This window comes from Pongo abelii, chromosome X (assembly GCF_028885655.2).
Source record: "Pongo abelii isolate AG06213 chromosome X, NHGRI_mPonAbe1-v2.0_pri, whole genome shotgun sequence".
Taxonomy (NCBI): domain Eukaryota; kingdom Metazoa; phylum Chordata; class Mammalia; order Primates; family Hominidae; genus Pongo; species Pongo abelii.
In genome coordinates this window covers 3,854,877-3,871,721 of record NC_072008.2, presented here as the reverse complement: position 1 = coordinate 3,871,721, position 16,845 = coordinate 3,854,877, and the positions used below count along the sequence as shown (strand labels likewise).

Here is a 16,845-nt window from a genome sequence, read left to right as displayed (position 1 = left end):
CATTTATGTATGTATGTATGTATGTATGTATTTATCTATCTATCCAACCCGAAGTGCTGAGATTACAGGCATGAGCCACCGCTCCCGGCCCAAGGATTCCATGTATATATATAGAAATACACGTGTACAGTGAAAGAAAAAAAAAAAAAAAACTCGACCAGAAGGAGGTCGAGACCCCTGCAGCCATTATTTTTTGGGCAATAGGGAATTCGGTGGTTCTTTGGCCTTTGGTTTTCTGTGTTTTCTGAGCTAGATTTAACCATGCCGAAAGGCTCTTGATACACGAAGTTGCCAGGCCGCAGGATTCTCAAGAGTTAAAAACAGCTTTGAATGGGAATGTTTGAAAACCTCACTGCAGAGCCAAGCCTCCCATGTGCAATTTGCATTTTCCCTGTGGAAGCCTGCGGTTCCCTGTAGGAAGCCGCCTCCCTTCTCCTCCTTGAAGTCTCCTAGAAGTCTCCTTGAAGTCAGTTTCTGCATCCACCCAATGGGGATGACAGTGAGGCGGTCAAAAGTCGCAGCTGGGGCCAAGCGGGAGGCAGCCAGTGGCGCGGGCTCTGCAAGGAATCAGTCGCGGGCCGGTGCGAACACGGAGCCCTTTTAGATGGTCGGGCGGTCGGTTATCTCAGTTGGTGAGCGCGTGGTGCTGATACCGCCATGGTCGCGGGCTTGATCCCCGCACCGGCCCTAGTCCCAGTTTTTTTGTTGGTTTGTTTCTTTGTTTTTTCCCATGAACTGTTTCTGCAACTCTCTTTCAAAATGTGCCTTTCAGGTTCTGTAAGCCCCATGCGGGCAGGAGCGACTTGCGGGATCTCTTGGACTCGGCCCAGAGGTTGTCGAGGACAGCCTGGCAGGGAGGAGCAGGAGAAACCCTGCCAGCGCTGGGGCGGTGGCTCCTCACCGGAGTCCCCGCGGCTCGGGCAAAGCGGAAGGCAGCCAGAGGCACGCGGGCTTGGCAGGGAATCCCTCGTGGACTGGCGCGAACGTGGAGCCCTGTTATACGCTCCAGGGGCACTGTGGCGTCAGGCGGTCGGTTAGCTCAGTTGGTAAGAGCGTGGTGCTGATAACACTAAGGTCGCGGGCTCGAATCCCGCACCGACCACAGTTTTGGCTTTTTTTTTTTTTTCCGCCGCCACCCCGCAATGAACTCCTTCTACAACGGTGTGTGAAAAATGCGCCTTTCGGGTACTGTGAGCGGTGTGCGGGTAGGAGCGAATTGCAGGATCTCTTGGTCTCCGCGCCCAGAGGTTGTCGAGGGCGGCCTGCTGGGGAGAGCGGGAGGTACCAGGCATGCGCTGGGGCGGTGGCTCCGCACCCGAGTCCCTGCACTCTCCGCCACCTGCAGGGCACTCAGGACATCCAAAACGATCCACATCTCCGGCCCTCAGCCCCCAGCCCCGCCGCCCCCGCGCTTCTTGAGGCTGTGGCTCCCCTGGAGGAATCGCCCAGTGAAGACAGGTGCTCCCCGATGTCACCGCCTCGTGTTCCCTTGGCCGCCTTGCGGGGAAGTCTTAGGGTTGAAAATCCAGGTCTGGAATGAGCGCATTCCACAGATGGTATGTAGGGCTACTGCATGCCCAGCACCGTTCTAGGCGGGGAGCAAAACAGTAAGTGAGACACAAATCCCAAGCCACATGGAGAAAGTGACCAGCCAGTAGATGACTGCCATGTTTTTAGAGAGGCGTTCTGGTTGTGGAAGCCTCTGGAAACCTTCTCTTGCTCTACCCCCCCTCCCCCCCCCGTTTCTTTTCAGAGACATTTTAGGCTTCACATTTCTTCCTCTTGGTTCTGCATTTTGCAGCCAGAGCAAGTGGATGAATTTCTCGCTGGTGGTTCAGGTTTCCGGGGTGGTCAGGTGTGCTCTGTTGAACAAAGCCAGTTGCGTAGGATCAGTGCCATTTTCTGTCAGCATCCAGCAGGGGCTCCACCTGTTTTTGAAAACTCTCCAGTGGAAACCTCTACTAACTCTGGCCTAAATCAGTAGCTGCTCAAAATCTACGGACTACTGGCTTCAAAGGCTGGTAAGTGCCCAGGGTGTAGTAAAAGTTCCCAATAAACGCCAGCTGACGGCGCTGCTGCTACTATAAGCAACGTTAGGAGAGCCTGGGTCGGCTGACACCTGAAATAGAAACCTGTACACAAGTTGGATGTCACATCTTGCAATAGTCGCGCCGGGTTAGATGCAGGGACAGAGCACGGAGGAGTCGGTGGAGGTTGCTGCCCTCAAGTTTCCTGAACTCGAAGGGGTTTAGAATGTGCCACGGTGGCGTGAAAATTATTTTGAGCAGAAGGCATTTGAATTCCTGAAATTTCTTATCTGCTGAAAAGCAGAGCTTCCCAAAAGATCTCAAAAGAACTCAGTTGTCGTAAATCCCTTCTTGGGAAGGAACTAGGAAAGACTGACTCGGGCCAGGCGCAGTGGTTCACGCCTGTAATTCCCAGCACTTTGGGAGGCCGAGGCAAGTGGATCATCTGGGCCCAGGAGTTGGAGACCAGCCCGGGCAACATGGTGAGATCCTCTCTCTATTAAAAAAAAAAAAAAAAAAAAAAACGGAAATTAGCTGGGCATGGTAGCACATGCCTGTAGTCCGAGCTACTCCAGAGGCTGAGGTGGAAGGATCACCTGAGCCCGGGAAGTCGAGGTTGTAGCGAGCTGAGATCGCGCCACTGCACTCCAGCCTGGGCAACAGAGTGAGACCCTGTCTCAAAAAAAAAAAAAAAAAAAATGTGGTAAGATACCCATAATATGAAATTCACCATTAAAAAATAGCGGGGAGCATCGTGAATGTGACGTATTGATGAGGATGATGGTGATGTTCCAGAACCTTCTCTGACACCAGCCTGGCCCCCCGGCCTTACCTTTCCTGGCTTCATGGTACTCATCATACCGTGCTGCAAATGCCGGTTTCCTCCTTCTCGCCAGCTAGACCTGTGGTACCCCACAGGGAGGGAATGGCGACTCACCCACCAGGTGCTTAATAAGTGTTTGTTGGCCAGTGGACCTCCTACGCTCCCTGGGGAGAGGAACTGGGACTGGGACATGTGTACACACCTGCAGCTACAAGACTCGGTGGGGAGGGTGCACAGAGCCTCGACCCTGTAAGAGGCGATCGGGCTGAAGAACACGGGGCACTGGGGCTGGATGGATGGGACTGACGTGGAGAGGGTGGGTTCATTGATTTGTTCACCCGTTCATTTATTGGTTTCTATGCATCCATCCATCTTTCATGCCTTGAGCGTGCGTTCTGGGCAGGGCCTGTAATGGGCACCGAATGAGTAACATATCGTGTCTCCCTTCAAGGTACACGCAGTCTGGGTGGGTGAGGGGAGAGACGGTAGGGTGACATGGGAACAGTTTGGGGGTTGGGAGGTACTGTTGTTAAAAATTCAAACTTTGGGTCCCCTCCCAGATTTATAAACCTAAACGTTTGCTGGTGGACCTAGGACTCCGCATATCCAGGCGGGATCCTCCGCTGATCTGGATGCACGATGACGTCAGAACACGTGGATAATGGGATAACTTCTGGGCCAGGGGCTTTGGAACCTCAAAGAATGTGATAACTTTTGGGTCAGGGGCTTTGGAACCTCAAAGACCTCCGCCTGGGAGATCCGGGACAGCTCCCGGAGGAGGTGACATCTGAGTGTTAAACACATCCGTGACAGGCAATGAGAAAATAAGGTGGGTCCGCTGTGCTGATCGGCCCTAGGCGCCGCGGCGGCTGTCCCGGCCGGGCAGGGTCGCCTTCCGAGGTGTCTTGGCCTGCGGGGCACTCGTAGCCCGCCGCTTTCCCAGGTGAGGCACAGTGACCCAGGTTGGAGTCCCCGCTTCAGCCGCCATGGCGGATGCGGCGGCCAGGCTTCTCCAGGCCAGGGCAGCGTTGCACGTGTGGCCCCGCTGGGCCCCGAGCAGCTGCGGCGGGTCCTGAAGCAGGTGACGAAGGCGCAGCTGCCGCCGCCGCGGCCCATCAGGCCGCCCTCCAGCGGGACCCTGGCGCCGAGCCCCCGTGCCCGCCACGCCTGCTGCCGCCCCAGGTGAGGCCCCGGGAGGGACATGGGGAAACTGAGGCCCGGAGGGGGCCGAGGCCCCGCGGCGGGGTTAGCTGCTTGGCGGGGGTGGCCAGTACCCGGCCCCGGTCAAGACTCAGGGTGTCCCGAAGCTGAGCTCCTTAGGGACGGCGTTCGGCCCCCACCTGCCACCACCCCGGCGTTTTCACCCCAGGAGCCTCACTTGAGCCGATGCTCACGCTGGGCCCTCTGCCTGGGACGCCGTCGTGCCCTCTCTGCCTCCACAGCCCTGCCCGGGGCTCCCCTGTGCTGCCTAGCTCTTACACGCCTTTGACCACTCGTTCAGCCTTTGTGGGGCACTCAGAGACGGGGTTGCCCGCACTCCCACCTAAGTGCAGGAGGTGCAGCCTTCGACACACTCGAAGAACGAACATCAGGCAGGTTCTGGGAGGGACAGGGGGGCCGCTTTAGAGTGAATGGTCCCGTAGGCCGGACGCTGCCCCTGAGACCTGAATGAATTAAAAGGAACCAACTGAGCTTTTCAGGTCTCAGAGACAGCAAGTACCACGGCCCAGCATTTTCTTCTCTTCATTGCTGCTTCTCGGCATTTTCTTTCTCTCTCTCTCTCTCTCTGTTTTTGCATACAGATACTATGCTTTTGGGGTGGGTACTCTCGTCCTCCCAGGGTTCCTACACGGCGTGTGTAAAATTCCATCTCATTTCATTGCTGGGACTGTAAATAAAATTAGTCTTATCCCAAAATTGCCAAAAGAAGATGGCTTTTTCCACTAGAAGAGATGCGTTAGAGAATAGAATCAGCGATCTTCACTCCTGAGGTTTTTCGACTTCACTCGTGATTTTAGCTGCCTGGGGTTGTTGTATCCAGTTGATCATCAAGAGTGGAGAGTTGTCTTGCCAAGGTTTAGGAAGAGAAGTATGATTCTGCCCAAATGCCACACTATCTAGAGGTGTGACCTTGGGTAACTCGACCTTTTTGGACTTTGATCTGGGTCCAAAGGCTGCAAGAAGCCATCCCGGGACAGCCATCTGCAGAGCCTCTTCTCTGCCGGGCAGTGTTATGGGTTGCTTAGCTCGCAGCAGTGTTTTTGTACCAACATTTTGCAGGGAGGTTGAGTGGCTTTGCCAAAGATCCCTCAGGTGTGGCTGCTCTCCAGAGCCCTTTTTCTCCCCAGCACAGCCTGCTGAATGTGGCCACATCTTTTTGGGTTTGGAATGGAGTCCAAAAATGACATATTTTTCATAAAGTAAGCAAACTTAGTCAAGATTAGGCAGCATGATGGGACTTATTCTGTAGCTAATCTGATGGAGATGTATAAATTCTACCTCCAATAACGTACCTTTGTAGCACATTCTGCTAATACTTTTTCAGCCCCAGCTGTGTCATGGAGGCCACGAAGTCAAACCAGATGTGTACTTTGCCCCTCAGTAGCTTATGAACTAACAGGAGATAAAACATGACCCAGATACCTTCTAATCAAGGCCTGAAAGCTAGTGATGAAGAAATAAATGTAGTTAGAGAAAGGGAGATTGTTTCTGGCCGAGGAAATCAGAAGCAGCTTTGTTGAAGAAGTGGTATCTGAACTAGATTTGAAAGGGTGAGTCTGAGTTGAAAATGCAGAAGAGGAGAGGCAGGTTCTGGGGCGGGTGGTGGGGTGCATTTCAACAACCACAGCAGACTGCCCAGTGGTTTGCTGTGGGGGATGGTGTGGATCAGAAGCACAGACCAGTGGACACACTTGGGTCAGATGGAGGCCCCTGTCTCTCCCCATCTTCCCTCTTCCCATCTTCCCTCTTCCCACCCCCCAGAAATGTCCAGTTCCATCCAACATGCCTACCCCTTTTCATGCATCCATGCATGTACACATTTTTCTTTGTACTCAGAATGCCCTACCTGGCAAAAATTCCCAGCCTTCAAAATGCCCCTCAGAGATCACTGCTTCTGGGCAGCCCACCACCTCTGGGCCGTTCTGCCTCTTTATTGCACCTGTTGTACCATGATGACATTTTTCCTGTCTGCCTCACCTGTCTGCATTCCTTAGGGAAACTTGTCTGCCTTTGAAATCGTCAGCGGAGTTTTTGAAAGGGCAGATCAGGTCTCCACCCCAGGAGATCCGATTCTGCAGGTCTGCGGGGACTAAGGCATGGCAGGGAAACTGCCCACCATCTCAAGGGTGAGGCTAGGAGTTGGCTAGTGTGTATGTATTCCATCCAGAAATATTTAGTAAACGTTCGCCGAATGAAATAAACACACAAGAAAGCATGAAGCATAATACCCACAGGGTAAGCCAGTCAGGATTAGAGGATGAATACATTATTAGGCCGGCTTTGCTGCTGTGGTTATCCTAAAACAATAGGGTTTAGGTTGTGCGTCTGTGTGTATATGTATTTTGTTGTTGTTTTGGGGTTTTTTTGAGACAAGGTGTTGCTTTCTCACCCAGGCTGGACTGATCACGGCTCACTACAGCCTCAAACTCCCAGACTCAAACGATCCTTCTCCCTCAGCCTCCCCAGTAGCTGGGGCTACAGGCATGTACCATCAAGCCTAATTTTAAAATGTTTTGTAGGCGGGGCTCGGTGGCTCACCGCTGGAATCCCAGCACATTGGGAGGCTGAGGCGGGTGGATCACCTGAGATCAGGAGTTTGAGGCCAGTCTGGCCAATGTGATGAAACCCCGTCTCTACTAAAAATACAAAAATTAGCCCGTCACGGTGGCACATGCCTGCAATGCTAGCTACTAGTGAGGCCAAGTCAGGAAAATCGCTTGAACTCAGGAGGCAGAGGTTTCAGGGAGCCAAGAATGCACCACTGCAGTCCAGCCTAGGCAACAGTGAGACTCTTTGTTTTGGGTTTTTTGTTTGTTTGTTTTTTAGTGTTTTGTAGGGACAGGGTCTTGCTCTGTTGCCCAGGCTAGCCCTGAACTCCTGGCCTCAAGCAATCCTCCCGCCTCAGCATCCCAAAGCACTGCTACTACAGGTGTGATTTGTGTTTGGCCCTTAGAGAGATATTCTATGTGATTGGTAGTAAAATGAAACAGACATCGTTCTTGAAGGATATGCACAGTCAATCTAGTTGTCATTTGATTTGCAAGTAGCCCAGGAATGGGGACTCCCAGGGTTGTGGTGCCACCTTGGTACACTTGACCTCTGTTATTTGTACTAGTGTATAACAAGAGACAGACGAGAGACACATTCCAGCCTGATCTCAGTGAGGGTCTTGATTCTGTCCTGTTTGACATTTTTATTGACTTTCTACTGTTTGAGGGTCACACCAAAAGGTTGAGTCCAAAGAGGTCCAGTTGGTGGTCCCAAATAAGTGGTTCTCAACCGAGGGTAGTTTTGCCCCACAAGGGGCACTTGGCAATGTCTTGTCAGGACTCGGGATCACTACTGGCATCTAGTGCGTAGAGGCAGAGATGCTGCTGGGCATCCTCCAGCCACCCATGTCAAAGGATTATGTTCTGAAATGTTGGTTGTGAAATCGTGCTCTGGATGACAAGGTGTGCCTCTTTTTCTCCCTGGAGGAAAATGCTCATTATTTCTGCTCTGTGAGGGCAGGAGCCTTGTTTCTTTTGCTTCCTGACCTTCTCCCCTAAGCTGTATGAGAGCTGTTTCTCTGACACCTGTAGCAGTGTCTCATGCACATGGTCAGTGCTCAATAAATATTTGTGGGATGTTGTCGAAGGTAGCTCTCCCCTTTGGTAGGTGTTTTGCTATTACAGACAGTGCTGCCTTGAACCTCATAGAACATAACATCTTTATGGCCATCTAAGTTTTTTTAATTTTGGAATCCGGGAAGTAGAATTACTGGGTCAGAAAGCACATGTATTTGAAATTTTGTCAGATATATTTGTAAAAAGTTGTTGAGGATATTCAGCCCGGCCGGGCACGGTGGCTCACGCCTGTAATTCCAGCACTTCGGGAGGCTGAATGGGGCAGATCACTTGAGGTCAGGAGTTTGAGACCAGCCTGGACAACATGGTGAAACCCCTTCTCTACTAAGGATACAAAAATTAGCCAAGCGTGGTGCTGCACACCTGTAATCCCAGCTACTATGGAGGCTGAGGCATGAGAATCGCTTGAACCTGGGAGGACGAGGTTGCAGTGAGGCAAGATTGCGCCACTGCACTCCAGCCTGGGCGACACGGCGAGACTCCATCTCAAAAAACAAACAAAATGGCCGGGCACGGTGGCTCATGCCTGTAATCCCAGCACTGTGGGAGGCCGAATCACTTGAGGCCAGGAGTTCCAGACCAGCTTGGCCAACATGGTGAAACCCCGTCTATACTAAAAATACAAAAGTTAGCCGGGTGTGGTGGCACATTCCTGTACTCTCAGCTACTTGGGAGGCTGAGGCAGGAGAATTGCTTGAGCCTGGGAGGCGGAGAGGCTGCAGTGAGCCAAGATCCTGCCACTGCACTCCAGCCTGGGTGACAGAGCTGGACTCAGTCTCAAAAACAAACAAACAAAAACAGACCACAGTGACACATTTTACATTATGACGTAGTACGCATGTATATAAATATTTGCATACATAAATGAAAAGTTGATGGAACTACTTAGCATTCCTATGTAAATGCCTGCTGATTGTATCTATTCTTCATTTCTACATCACTTTTTTTTTTTTTTTTTTTTTTTTTGAGACAGAGTCTCACTCTGTCGCCCAGGCTGGAGTGCAGTGGCGCGATCTCAGCTCACGGCAACCTCCGCCTCCCAGGTTCAAGTGATTCTCCTGCTTCTGCCTCCTGTATAGCTGGGATTACAGGCACACGCCACCATGCCTGGCTAATTTTTGTATTTTCTGTAGAGACGGGGTTTCACCATGTTGGACAGGCTGGTGTCAAACTCCTGAACTCAAGTGACCCGCCCGCCTCAACCTCCCAAAGTGCTGGGATTACAGGTGTGAGCTACTGCACCTGACCCTAATCTACATCACTTTAAAAAAAATACTAGTCATAATTTTTGTATCCTTAGTAGAGAAGGGGTTTCACCATGTTGGCCTGGCTGGTCTCAAACTCCTGTCCTCAAGTGATCTGCCCACTCTTGGCCTCCTGAAGTGCTGGGATTACAGGCGTAAGCCACCACGCCCAGCCTGTATCACTGTGGTTTCTGGTCAGAAAGGTCTGAAAGACACTTAATACAAACATATTACATAAATTGTATATGTAAGACATAATTTAGAAAAAATGTCAATGGTGGATTTACTATGAGAGCAAAATTGCAGACATGTTGATAAGCACAATGCTTCTTTTCCCTTTCTTGTCTTTCTGTAGGAAAGCAACTAGAAGCCATTTGTGTCAAGGTAACGTCTGGAGAAACAAAAGGTCAGGAATGGCCAACGTCCCTACTGGACGCAGTCCAGCCCCAATCTGCAAGACAGAGCCAGCCGCCCCGGGGGAATTCCCGCCTGGTGGGACTCCACGTCACCAGCCCCCAGCTGCTCAGGGTACAGCCCCTCGTGAGAACTGCGCCACAGTCACGTTTCCTACATCAGCCTCCTGCTCAGGGGTTTGTACAGAGACCACTGCCAGCCCTCTAGGCAGTCCCTGCAAAGAGAGTCCCAGCCCCCAAGGCTCCGAATGGACAGGGCACCTTGTTGACCCCTTTGTTGGCCTCCAGTTTGCCGACTGTAACGTTTCATCCAGTTCAGGACGTTTATTTATTTCCAACTTGCATACAAAACATACTGAGAAACTAAAACCATCGTTGAAAGTGAACACATGTTGAGACGGGTATCTCGACCTGCCAAGTATAAAGCTAAAGATAAGTTCATAAAAAGGGATGATTTGGCCGACGGTCATCTGCCAGATTCTGATGATTATTCAGAACTCAGTGTGGAAGAAGATCAGAGCTTTAAGTGTCAGACTTGTAAAAAGTCATATATAGGGAAGTGGGGACTGGCCCAGCATTTTAAACTTAATCCAGGCCATGGCCAGCTGGACCCTGAGATGACGCTGTCTGAGAAAGCCAATGGGAGCACCCTCCGGGGGCACACAGAGGAAAGGATGCTCAGCCTGACCTCCCCGGGGCTGTCCATGCCAGCGGCTCCACGTGAGCAGGGGGCCCGCTCCTGCTTGGTGAGGGAGTCAGCATGCGGTGGCCTGCAGGTAATGTTTGCATCTGGGTGTCATTTTCGTCCATTCTCACACTGTTATAAATACCTGAGACCAGGTATTTTATAAAGAAAAGAGGTTTAGTTGGCTCACAGTTCCACAGGCTGTACAGGAAGCATGGTGCTGGCATCTGCTCGGCTTCTGGGGATGCTTCAGAATCAGTCACGGTGAAGGCAGAGTGGGAGCAGGCACATCACATGGCCACAGCAGGGACAAGGGGGGTCGGGGGAGGTGCCACACACTTTCTTTTTTTTTTTTTGGAGTCTTGCTCTGTCGCCCAGGCTGGCGTGCAGTGCTGCGATCTCGGCTCACTGCAAGCTCTGCCTCCCGGGTTCACGCCATTCTCCTGCCTCAGCCTCCCGAGTAGCTGGGACTACAGGCGCCTGCCACCACGCCTGGCAATTTTTTGTATTTTTAGTAGGTACGGGGTTTCTCCGTATTAGCCAGGATGGTCTTGATCTCCTGACCTCATGATCCACCCGCCTCAGCCTCCCAAAGTGCTGGGATTACAGGCGTGAGCCACCGCGCCCGGCCAGTGCCACACACTTTTAAACAACCAACCAGCTATCATGAGAACAGCACCAAGGGGATGGTGCTAAACCAATGAGAGATTGGGTGGGGACAGATTCAAACCATATCAGTCCTTATTCCTGCCTCTGCCTGCCCATCATCCTTAAGTTGACCTTTACAATGCCTGATGGGGACTCGGGCGAAGGCTCAGGCAGGACCAGAATCATTCTAGTGGAGGATCTCAGACCCCTCATGTTGTCTGCACTGCTGCCGAACAGGCTGGAAGATGCATGTCTGTGTGTCAGCATGATTTAGTGAGCAAATCTGATGGGAACGCAGCCATTTCTTTAGGTTTGGTCAGTAAAACCAATGGCAGTGCACTCTTGGCTGACGCTGCCATTACAGAGGGTGATGTTGAGAAAGGCAGTCCCTGGGGGTGCTTCTGGTGTGTCAATAGCCCCTGGCTGCTTAGCATGTCCTCTCCCTCCTGCCCCTTCTGAAACTCCCAATAAAGCAGGTGTGAGTCGCTGTAAGTTTGCATTATCATATCAAAATTTTTTTTCCAAAATATTTTACTGTAGTAAAATATACATAGCATAACATTTACCATCTTAGCCATATGTAAGTGTGTGGTTCAGGGGCACTAAATACATTCACGATGTTGTACAGCCATCACCCCCACACATCTCCAGAACTCTTTTCATCTTGTGCAACTAAAACTCTGAGCTTCAAGTTGGGGTAAGTGGGGGGGGGGGGGGGAACTAAAACTGTCCCCATAAACACCAACTCTCCATTCCCTTTTTCCCCAACCCTGGCAGCCACTATTCTACTTTGTGTCTCTATGATTTTGACTACGCTACTTTCTTCACAGAAGTGGAATCACAGAATATTTGTCTTTCTGTGACTGGCTTATTTCACTTAGCACAGTATCCTCAAGCTTCAGGGGTAGAAAGTGTCTGAATGTCTTTTAAGGTAGAGTAAAATTTCACTGTGCATACCACATTTTGCTTATTCATTCGTCTGTCAATGGACACTTGGGTTGCTTCCACCTTTTGGCTATTATGAATAATGCTGCTGTGAACACGGGTGTTCAATTACCTCCTTGAGACCCTCCTTTCAATTTTTGGGGGTATATATCCAGAAGTAGAATTGCTAGATTTTAAGTGGAATTTTCATTTTCTTTAGTTCCTTTTCAGACTGTTCATTGTTAGTATTTAGAAATACAGCTATTTTTGTGTATTGACTTTTTTTTTTTTTCAGTCTCGCTCTGTTGCCCAGGCTGGAGTACAGTGGCACAGTCTGAGTTCACTGCAACCTCCACCTCCCAGGTTCAAGTGATTCTCCTGCCTCAACCTCCCAAGTAGCTGGGACAACAGTCACGTACCACCAGTAATTTTTTATATTTTTAGCAGAAACAGGGTTTCACCACGTTGGCCAGGCTGGTCTTGAACTCCTGACCTCAAGTGATCAGTTCACCTCCGCCTCCCAAAGTGCTGGGATTACAGGTGTGAGCCACCACACCTGGCCTGTGTATTTACCTTGTATGCTACTACATTGCTGATTTCATTTATTAGGTTTTTGGTTTTTTTTAAATCTGTTTTCTTTTTTAAAAAAGAGACAGAGTCTCGCTCTCTTGCTCTGTCGCCCAGGCTGGAGTGCAGTGGCATGATCTTGGCTCACTGCAACCTCTGCCTCCAGGGTTCAAGTGATTCTTGTGCCTCAGCCTCCCAAGTAGCTGGGACCACAGGCACCCACCACCATGCCTGGCTAATTTTTGTATTTTTTTTGTAGAGATGGGGTTTTGCCATGTTGGTGAGGCTGGTCTTGAACTCCTGACCTCAAGTGATCTGCACACCTCTGCCTCCCAAAGTGCTGGGATTATAGGCATAAGCCACCATGCCTGGCCTCATTTATTAGTTCTAACGTGTGTGTGCACGCACGCGCTCTTTAGGCATTTCTACTTATAAGATCCTATCTGCAAATAGAGATAATTTTACTTCTTTCTTTTCAATTTTGATGCCTTTTATTTCTTTTTCTTGCCTAAGTGTGCCGGTTAGAACTTCTAGCACTGTGTTGTATAGAAGTAATGAATGCAGGCATCCTTGTCTTGTTCCTAATTTTAGAGGAAAAGCTTTCAGTTTTCACCATTGAGTGTGATGTGGCTTTTTCATATATGACTTTTATTATGTTGAGGTAGTTTTCTCTATTCTTAGTTTGCTGAGTGTTTTTAATCATGAAAGGGAGTTGAATTTTGTCGGTGCTTTTTCTCCATTAACTGAAAAAATCATACATTTTTGGAAATGGAAATGCAGCCACAAATAATGGCCAGCTTGGGTTCTCCTGGTGTCCACTCGCCCCAGCTGGCCTCTTACACCCCGGGCTCTGCTCCGCTCTGAGGCTGCAGCCCAGACTGCCTTTGCCCCACACTTCCCATGGATGCAGGGTCAGTGCGCCCCTCTGGAGCTGACAGCCCAGCCTGTGCCCAGGGCCTTTCTGCCTTCCCTTCCCACCCTGTCCTGAGAGCTCAGCATGCCCTCTGTGGCCGCGACCCCAAGGCTTGTTTGTTTCTTGACCTGCTCCTCCCTGCCCTGCGCCATACCAAACACACAGTAGGTGCTCACTGGGGAGTGAAGGAAACGCCCACCACTGAGTGGCTGCTCAGGGGCTGAGAACTGAAACTTTGTTTAGGTTTTCTTCTGTATTTTCCTTATAAGTGCCTGGGGTTTAAACTTTTTTCCTAATCTTTATCTTCACAAAGGTTGAAAAAGATCATCTAGCAAAGCCTTTCTTCCCAGCTACATATAAGGAATTTGAAAGTCGCATAAAATGGTTAAGAAAATGTGCCAAGATTACCTCAGTAATTCTGGTCTGTGTTCTCAGGAGACCCTGGAAATAAACAATGGTAAGGTACGATCTCCCACAGCAGAAAGAGTTTCACTCAGAGTTAGCCAAAACAAGGGCCAGGCGCAGTGGCTTCTCTGGGAGGCTGAGGTGGGTGGATCACTTGAGGTCAGGAGTTTGAGACCAGCCTGGCCAACATGACAAAACCCTAATACAAAAATTAGCCTGGCATGGTGGTGCATTCCTCTAATCCCAGTTATTCAGGAGGCTGAGGCACAAGAATTCATTTGAACCTGGGAGGCGAAGGTTGCAGTGAGCTGAGATTGTACCACTGCACTCCAGCGTATGCGACAGAACGAGACTCTGTCTCAAAAAAAAAGTCCATGAATGAAGGAAAATGTTTTTAGTAATGATATTTTCCTAGTCAGCCTCATTTTAGCTTTTTCTCATCAAGTGAAATTTTTTTTTCTTAAAGCAATAAATGCGACCGGGCGCGGTGGCTCACGCCTGTAATCCCAACACTGTGGGAGGCCAAGGCGGGTAGATCACAAGGTCAGGAGATCAAGACCATCCTGGCTAACAAGGTGAAACCCTGTCTCTACTAAAAAAAATACAAAAAATTAGCCGGGCGTGGCGGCATGCACCTGTAGTCCCAGCTACTCGGGAGGCTGAGGCAGGAAAATCACTTGAACCTGGGAAGTGGAGGTTGCAGTGAGCCAAGATCACACCACTGCACTCCAGCCTGGGCGACAGAGGGAGATTCTGTCTCAAAAAGAAAAAAAGCAATAAATGCTCTTCCAGAAAACTCAAAAATGAAGATAAGCTAAAAGAAAATGGAAAGCACCAGAATACCAGAATCTTTCCACTCACTGATGATCAGAGTTAATACCTCAGGTACCCTTTTCGTCTTTCTGTTTTTTAGACAAGGTTTCACTCTGACTCTCAGGCTGAAGTACAGTGGTGCAAATACAGCTCCCTGTGGCCTTGATTTCCCAGGCTCAAGCAATCCTCCCTTCTGGGCCTCCCAAAGTGCTGGAATTATAGGCATGAACCACTACGCCCAGCCCTGTTTTCTTCTTTACGTGGGTTTTGGGGGATGGGTTATATAGGAGGCATTTCATTATTGTTTGTGGTTTTTCTGACACAATTCTCATTTCAATGTCACTGTTATCATCAAACTGCCTTTAGCTACATTGGATTTTTTGGGGTTTTTTGCAGAGTCTCGCTCTGTCGCCCAGGCTGGAGTGCAGTGGTGCAATCTCGGCTGACTACAACCTTGGCCTCCTGAGTTCAAGCAATTCTCCCACCTCAGCCTCCCTAGTAGCTGGGATTACAGGCACCTGCTACCATGCCCGGCTACTTTTCGTATTTTTAGTAGAGATGGGGTTTCACCATGTTGTCCAGGTTGGTCTTGAACTCCTGATCTCAACTGATCCACTTGCCTCGGCCTCCCAAAATGCTGGGATTACGGGTGTGAGCCACTGCGCCCAGCTCCTGCTGTGCTTTAAGCAGAGAGAAAAACACTGTAGTCATAAGAGCTATTAAATACAGTAGATAATTTTAAAACATTTTTGAAACACAGAAAACACATCCTTTTTTGATCTCAGGAAGGAGCAGGAGTTAGTAGGGGAGGCCTGCACCCATCCATGCTTCTGAGCGTGCACTCACACATGCACGCACACTACCACTCATTCACATACACTCACACACACTTGCACTCATGCCCTTTACACTTGCCCTTGCACACTTGCACACACATGCCCTTTACACTGTGCACATTCAGATCCACACCATGTACACTCATACACTGGCACACCCACACATGCATCACACCCCTACACTTGCACTGTCACATACACATACACTTAAGCACATTCACACCCTCATGGTTACACTCACACATGTGCTCACACGCATACACACTCACACCCTCTTTGCATACACACTCCCCCCACTCACTCACCCCAAGCCCACCTGACAGGTGACACACTTTACCTGTGCAGCTGGGATGGCTGGTCCTCTGCCTGCTCTTCGAGGTTCCTTGGGGGCAGCGGCTCATGCTGGTTTTCTCACTGCGGTGTCTTCTGTGGCTTCAGCGTTGCCTAGTGCAGGCTGCCATTCAACAAACGCATTGTCAACAGTCAACCAAAAGAAACCCATTGGCCACCATACCCTGAGGGCTAACCCTGAGGCAGATGCCCTTCCAGATGCCCTCAATAGTTTAACTGATTCCATCGCCCCAGCCTCGGAGGAGAAGCACTGCTGCCTATGCACTCCATTTACAGGTGAGACTGGGAGAGGTTTAGGGAGTGGCCAAGTCCCCTGCCTACACAGCTGCCTCCCAGTCTATCTTCTCACCCTCCCCCTTCTCAGGCTAAAATCACACTCAGTGTTTCTGTGGGATCATTTGATCTGGACATTGTCAGAAAAAATTGCACCAGACAAGTTAAACCTTCAAGGAAGGACTCAGTCAGGACTATTGCAATACGGAAGAGAGAAGGAACTTAACTTTGTTGAAACAAAAGGCTGGAGAGTTTTTAAGTGCCGGGGTGAGATGCTGAGAAGGAACTGGAGACATCAGGAAGAGGTTAGGAAATGCTGTAAAGCTATCTGTGTTGGCTCATTGGAATTTTTCAAAACTGGGAACCTGCCCTTCTACAAAAACTGAAACACAGATGTATCATCTCCTTCAATAATTGCATTTTAAAGGGATGGCTCTGAAGTCTTGAGAAAGACATTCCTGGGTTGCAAAACTAGGAAGAGGCTAGAAGAAAATTTGGGAGAAGATTTGCATCTCAAAGAGGTAGAGAAAGAACTCACAATTGCAAGTTTCCTAAAATAAATCTTCCGTGAAAAAAGGAGGCCTGATGGATGGAACTGGAGGTCATTACGTTAAGTGAAATAAACCAGGCACAGAAGAAAAATACCGCGTGTTCTCACTCACATGTGGGAGCTTAAAACCTGAATCTCATGGAGATAGAAAGTAGATTAGTGGCTACCAGAGGCTAGGGAGCAGAGAAGGGAGATAAAAATAGTTTGATTAATGGGTACAAATAAGTAGGGGTTTTTGTTTTTTTGGAGACAGGATTCTGCTCTGTTGCCCAGACTGGAGTACAGCGATATGATCGTAGCTCACAGTAACCTGGAACTCCTGAGCTCAAGTGATCCTACCACCTCAGCCTCCCCAGTAGCTGGGACTACAGGTGCATGCCACCATGCCAGGCCGATTTTTGTATTTTTTGTAGAGACAGGGTCTCACTAGATTGCCCAGGCTGGTCTCGAACTCCTGGGCTCAAGCAATCCTCCCACCTTTCCAATACAGAGTTTGATAAAAGAAATAAGACCCACTGTTAAATAA

General features: G+C 49.7%; 1 non-coding gene and 1 pseudogene across 1 annotated transcript; both read left to right on the top strand.

The window, feature by feature from the left end:
* Nucleotides 1-16,845, top strand: part of LOC103889695 (zinc finger protein 839-like) — a 32,716-nt pseudogene that overhangs the window by 6,470 nt on the left and 9,401 nt on the right.
* On the top strand, nt 1,029-1,102 carry TRNAI-GAU (transfer RNA isoleucine (anticodon GAU)). The gene has a single exon. It is a non-coding gene; the product is annotated as a tRNA-Ile (tRNA).